Source organism: Amia ocellicauda, chromosome 2, assembly GCF_036373705.1.
Source record: "Amia ocellicauda isolate fAmiCal2 chromosome 2, fAmiCal2.hap1, whole genome shotgun sequence".
Taxonomy (NCBI): Eukaryota; Metazoa; Chordata; class Actinopteri; order Amiiformes; family Amiidae; genus Amia; species Amia ocellicauda.
The window spans coordinates 53,575,312-53,582,111 of record NC_089851.1 but is presented as its reverse complement, the minus strand read 5'-3'; the positions used below and the strand labels follow the sequence as shown (position 1 = coordinate 53,582,111).

The window sequence follows — 6,800 nt, the reverse complement described above, 5'->3', positions numbered from 1 at the left end:
AGTGAGTGCATCGTTGCTGAAGGCCAGTGACGGGCGCTCCTTCCTGGACACCGTTGGAAGGAGGAGTAAACGTGCGCTGTAACGGTGGGCATTTGGTACAGGGGTCATGGTAACTGGTGTATTTTGTTTTTGAAATCACAAAATGTGTGCGATTATCGTGTGTTTGCCGTCGGTCTGTTTTAAGTGTGAACTTTAAATTGTGTGATAGCCCTGGTATAACTGTTTACCTAATTGCTGCCTTAATAAACTACATTTAATTCTAATTGCTCAAATCACACACTTCCACAAAATGAACCTTTTGCCACTGGAGCTCTGGACTTGGTGGCAGACGAGGAGAAGGTGGGAGTCGACTGCGAGGCACTCGTCCTGGGAGGCTGGCAGGGTGCAGGCACCGAGGGTGTGGGCTGGGAGGAGGCAGGCTGTGCTGCTGGCTTCTGGGCCTGTGACTCCCTGTCCCGCCGCAGGATGTATGCCAGGAATTTGGCCATCTGCGTTCCGGGCTGGGGAGTCTGCCTCCTTATCCATCTCACATACCTGTAATAAACCCAGGTTCTCTGTCTAACTACAACTACACTGACTATACAACTGCAGGCCAGGGTGCTCTTAATTCCCTGAAACATACATAAACTAGAGTAGGCAATAGTTATTAGAATAGATTAATACACACCCTCTCCTCTCCTTGTCTGTGGCCTCGTAGAGCTCCTGCCAGGTCTGGCCCTTGTGGGCCCCGAAGCCCACCACCTGCTGGTCCTCCCGGCCACTCTGGGACGCCATGGCGCGGGTGGCATTCCTGGCCCTCCGGTCACCCACAGCGATGGTGACTTTTGGGAAGCCACAGGCGTAGCTGGCCAGCGCGTCCTTGTTGGCCATGTACACCGTGTCAGACATGTCCATCTCCCGCTCCTTCTGATGAGCGGCCACGAGAGACACGGCGTACCCACCGTCGTTCTCCAGGATCCACTTGAATGTCTGACCCCGGTACCTGCCAAACTGCAGGGTACTCTGGCTGAGTACCAGTTTGGCATTCCCGGGGTCACCCCCCTGAGACAGGATGCGGGCCACAGCATCCTTCCGGACCTCACGAGGTGTGAGGGGGACAAATGGATCGCTGGAGGACTTGGTGGCAGACGCGACGCTTTTAGCTTCAGTTGTGGCTTGCAGGACCAGCAGGGAGCTGAACTGTGGGGTGGCCTTCATGTTCCTGTACAGCAGGTACAAATAGTCAGGAAGTCACTGACAAACAATATTGAATAAGGAGATCATTACAATTAGTATGTTTTATTATTATTATGAATAGTAATAATAATAGTAATAATAATAATAATAATAATAATAATAATAATAATAATAATATTAAAAAATAACAATACTTTCAATTAAATGACAACAAATAATACAAGATATGTTATAATTCATCATATACCTTGTATCACTGCTACAATTATTCGTATTATGATTCGTACTAGTACTATTATCATCATCCTCATTATTATTTCTATTATTATGATGATGATGATGTGACGCAGTGAAACGCTACACGATTTTTTCTGTTTTATGTTTCAATGCAGCACATACTACTACTACTACTACTACTACTAAATAGTATTTTAATACCATTATTAATACTATTATGATGATGATGTGACACAATGACTAATAATAATAATAATAATAATAATATCGTCTCCGGCTTCCCCACGACCCTCACCAGGATAAGCAGTTTCGAAAATGAATGGATGGATGGATGGATGGATGGAATAATAATAATAATAATAATAATAATAATAATAATAATCATCATTATTATTAATACTATTCTTATTCTTATCATTATGTGACGCAGTGAAACACTATACGTTTCTTTGACTTTTTTACGGTTCAAAACACTTCTCTCTCAACAGTATAGAAGACACATACCTTACACAAAACACCAGGGTTATTATCAAATGTATAAAAAGCATGAAATAACACCGCAAACACAGCAGGTCATATAAACAGATCGTATTAACACATTAATCGACAGACCAATTGATCAATTAAGAAAATGCTTACTTACGTGGATCGATAGCAAAAAAATAAAATAATAGGAAGGAAGGAAGGAAGGAAGGAAAGAAGGAGGGAGGGAGGGAGGGATGGAGGGAGGCATAGATAGAGTCCACCCGCAAAGCCCGCCTCTCCGGGTCATGTAGCCAACCAGCTGAAAGAAAACACATTGAGTGGCGTGGGAAATCGGGGGTTGTTCCAGCGGCAATTGTAAGCAATCCATGCAGGCTGAGGCTGCCAATTTCAGTGGAATTTTAGAAAAAGCAGTCGTTCCCATTGGTTACATTTTAGTATGTCGATACAGAGCACATTCAGCCTATCTGGGCGCAAGGATGACACGCAAATTCTTGAAGCGTTCCATATTTTGGTCAGGTTCTCCGCAGCGCGCCGGTTCCCCTTGGCATCGCGGACATCTGGTGCTTGCGTCGCGGGCGGTTTGTCGCACTGGGCAGCTCTCCCTCTCGCGCCCGTGCTCGGTGGCGTTGAGTCCTCTCGCACTCCTGCGTCGCAGCGGATCTATCGACCCCTTTCGATGCGGGCGAATTTTCCCGCCGTTTTTTCCTTTTTTTTTTTTTTTTTGGGGGGGGGGGCGTGCAGACGACCGATTGTCATTTCTCACTACTTCTTTCTTAGCAGACACCCTGGGCTCAGGGTGAAAAGGGTAACATGCATATGAGATGTTTGGGCAATGCGAGTTCTCGACTACAAATCCGAATTTCCGGGGTTTTCTCCTTGTCCTCATGCAATTCCAACGGCTTGACATTTGGGAGCTCGTCCAAAACCGACGTCAAACCATAAGCACGGCTTCCTTCGAGCCGGAATTGAACCAGCGACCTAAGGATGCCCGCTGCCTGAAACCTACAGTCCTCCGCTCTACCAACTGAGCTATCGAAGGAAAGCCACCTTCCCCTGGCAGTCTCAGTGGCCGTGCAAAGCCAAGAAGCACCGTGGCTTGGCTCAGTGGTTTTCAACCCGTGTGCCTTGAGGACTACCCAATTGTGTCTTGAGATTTTTATCCCCTCAAAAATATTATGTCATTTCGTTAGGTCAACTTCATGAATCTTGTATCAAATCAAACTTATTCAAATTTGTGAAAATGTTACATTTATACATCACCTGTAGAAAGCGTTTCATAACTGAAATGTTGTGTTTGCCGGACTGAACGCACAACTACACTGAGTTGCAGTGCTATCAGTGGTACTGAAAGGCAATTGATGAAAGGGACAGATGGTGAATTCCTTTTAATCTTGCACTCTGCTTGTCCTTTTTCTAAGTTGGACTGGTGAACGAAATCTATTTTATCAATATTATTCAATGTGTTTGTTCTTGCCCTTTTGGTAGGCTTATTTTTTTGATACTGTAACGGAGATGGAGAAGCAGCACCGCCCCTCTCGATTAATATGCGGCCATCTCCGTAGGGGCTGCTGGGAGATAAGAGAAAGGACTGTAAAGAGTGAATTAAGGGCCTGTTCATTGTTATGTATTGATTGTGTACTGTACCATTGTGTACTGTTGTTGGATGTCTCCTGTTCCAATAAGTCTCATTTGGCTTTGGTTTCCCCCCTCTTTGATGAATAATCGGGCTCTAAAAAGCCCCGGCGTTCCTCCTGCAGTTCTTCGTTCTTTCCACTGCTAGCGCTGCCTTTGTGAAGGCGGATGGTGCTTGTGAGAAGTCAACAGAGTGTCCACCGAAAAGGGTGTCTGACTCCTGGTTTTGGATCCGGAAGGGTTGATAACAAACCGAAACGATTACAATATGATACTGCTTAGATTAACTGTGGATATGTATTGTGATCGTGCTCGGCTCAGGTGTGCGTTCAGTCCGAACACAAAACATTTCGGTCGCGAAACGTCTAATCAAATCGAATAAAACGGCGGGGATAGCATGTTTGATCCGTGTGCTATTGTTTTTCAACAATTGTAATGCCCTTTGTAACGTTTAACCACTTCGTTGAATAGAGCTTGTTATAGGATATTGTGAACTCATGTTTGATCCGTGTGCTATTGTTTTTCAACAATTGTAATGCCCTTTGTAACGTATAACCACTTCGTTGAATAGAGCTTGTTATAGGATATTGTGAACTGAACCTATTTCGCTGTGGATTTATTTTTACTGCGAATAGTTTATTGTGTCTGGTCTTGGTCTGTCTGCACTAAATAAATGATTTGTATCAAGTAATTATTTAATTTGTCTGTCTACTTTTTTACCTAACCACTAAAGGTCACTCCTTGCACTTTACACATTTGCCCTTTTAATTACTCCCTTACTGACATACTTTAACATGCAATGTGCAATGTGCGATAATAGTTTTAGCACCCTGTTGCCATTCAGGTGAGACAATACCTAGTAAATCCTTATTTTTTTTCATGTTGGTGCGCCATGAAGGTTTTTGGTCTCAGCAAAGTGTGCGGTGGCATTACAACGCTTGGGAACCACTGGCTTGGCTTGTTGGGCATCCAGGTATGCAATGAGATTACGATCGGCACGATGATTGTCGTTCTCAGGAGAATTGTGTTTCTTTGCTGATCACGTTCTCTGTCGCTTTTTACACAGTTCTTACAAGTGGCACATTGGGGATGAGGAGCAGGGCATGCTGACACGCATAGCTGTGGACTTCTGCATGGCATGGGGCCACAGGTCATTAGGGTTAGGGTTAGGTTTAAAAAAATAGGTTATTGAGGTTGTCAGGTGAATCAAACCTTTGGTTCCTCTGACATCCTCAAGTGCACTGGCACTGACAGGTGTTGAGGCTATTGTTGTGTCCTTAAAAGATGCATCCGAAAGTATTCGTTCTATAGTCTGTTTTGTTAAGGTAATTCAGTGGGATGAGATGTGGTGTAATTGAATGATGTGAAGTTTGTATGTACAAGAATACGTCTTAAAAGTAAGGGGAATGTATGGAATTGGGATTAAAATTTAATAATAGAGTCTGGAAGTCTATTACCTAGGTTTTTAAGGGAGTCTGGGTTTTGTTTTGGGGGGGAAATAAGTTATGGGGAATAAATTTAAGGATAAGTTGTGAAATTGATTATTGGGGATAGGATTGAGGGATACATTTGAATAATGGTTAGGTTTAGGGATTGGGTTTAGAGGTTGGTTTGAGTGCCTAGTTAAATTATGGGCTAATTATATTTTAGGGTTAGGGTTAGGGGTTAGGGGTTAGGGTTAGGGTTAGGATCACGGACCACTGTCAATCAGGTGCTTGCCTTGCCGTCCATCCATCCATCCATCTATCTATCTATCTATCTATGACTCTCGATATCTAACTCTCTTGCTTGCTATCGCTCCCCCAATGGTCAGTAGCATAGTAGCATAACAGCAGATCACGGACCACTGTCAATAAGATGCTTGCCTTGCCGTCCATCCATCTATCTATCTATCTATCTATGACTCTTGATATCTAACTCTCTTGCTTGCTATCGCTCCCCCAATGGTCAGTAGCATAGTAGCATAACAGCAGATCACGGACCACTGTCAATCAGATGCTTGCCTTGCCATCCATCCATCCATCCATCTATCTATGACTCTCGATATCTAACTCTCTTGCTTGCTATCGCTCCCCCAATGGTCAGTAGCATTGTAGCATAACAGCTGATCACGGACCACTGTCAATCAGATGCTTGCCTTGCCGTCCATCCATCCATCCATCTATCTATGACTCTCGATATCTAACTCTCTTGCTTGCTATCGCTCCCCCAATGGTCAGTAGCATAGTAGCATAACAAAAGATCACGGACCACTGTCAATCAGATGCTTGCCTTGCCGTCCATCCATCCATCTATCTATCTATCTATCTATCTATCTATCTATCTATCTATCTATCTATCTATCTATCTATGACTCTCGATATCTAACTCTCTTGCTTGCTATCGCTCCCCCAATGGTCAGTAGCATAGTAGCATAACAGCAGATCAAGAACCACTGTCAATCAGATGCTTGCCTTGCCGTCCATCCATCTATCTATCTATCTATCTATGACTCTTGATATCTAACTCTCTTGCTTGCTATCGCTCCCCCAATGGTCAGTAGCATAGTAGCATAACAGCAGATCACGGACCACTGTCAATCAGATGCTTGCCTTGCCGTCCATCCATCCATCTATCTATCTATCTATCTATGACTCTCGATATCTAACTCTCTTGCTTGCTATCGCTCCCCCAATGGTCAGTAGCATAACAGCAGATCACGGACCACTGTCAATCAGATGCTTGCCTTGCCGTCCATCCATCTATCTATCTATCTATCTATGACTCTCGATATCTAACTCTCTTGCTTGCTATCGCTCCCCCAATGGTCAGTAGCATTGTAGCATAACAGCTGATCACGGACCACTGTCAATCAGATGCTTGCCTTGCTGTCCATCCATCCATCCATCTATCTATGACTCTCGATATCTAACTCTCTTGCTTGCTATCGCTCCCCCAATGGTCAGTAGCATAGTACCATAACAAAAGATCACGGACCACTGTCAATCAGATGCTTGCCTTGCCGTCCATCCATCCATCTATCTATCTATGACTCTTGATATCTAACTCTCTTGCTTGCTATCGCTCCCCCAATGGTCAGTAGCATAGTAGCATAACAGCAGATCACGGACCACTGTCAATCAGATGTTTGCCTTGCCGTCCATCCATCCATCTATCTATCTATCTATCTATCTATCTATGACTCTCGATATCTAACTCTCTTGCTTGCTATCGCTCCCCCAATGGTCAGTAGCTAGTAGCATAACAGCAGATCACGGACCACTGTCAAT

At 44.1% G+C, this 6,800-nt stretch overlaps 1 non-coding gene across 1 annotated transcript; it reads right to left on the bottom strand.

Annotated features, from left to right (window-relative positions):
• Positions 1-2,849: 2,849 nt before the first annotated feature.
• trnay-gua (transfer RNA tyrosine (anticodon GUA)) lies at positions 2,850-2,938 on the bottom strand. Its single transcript is given in 2 exon segments — positions 2,850-2,885; positions 2,902-2,938. It is a non-coding gene; the product is annotated as a tRNA-Tyr (tRNA).
• Positions 2,939-6,800: the final 3,862 nt, after the last annotated feature.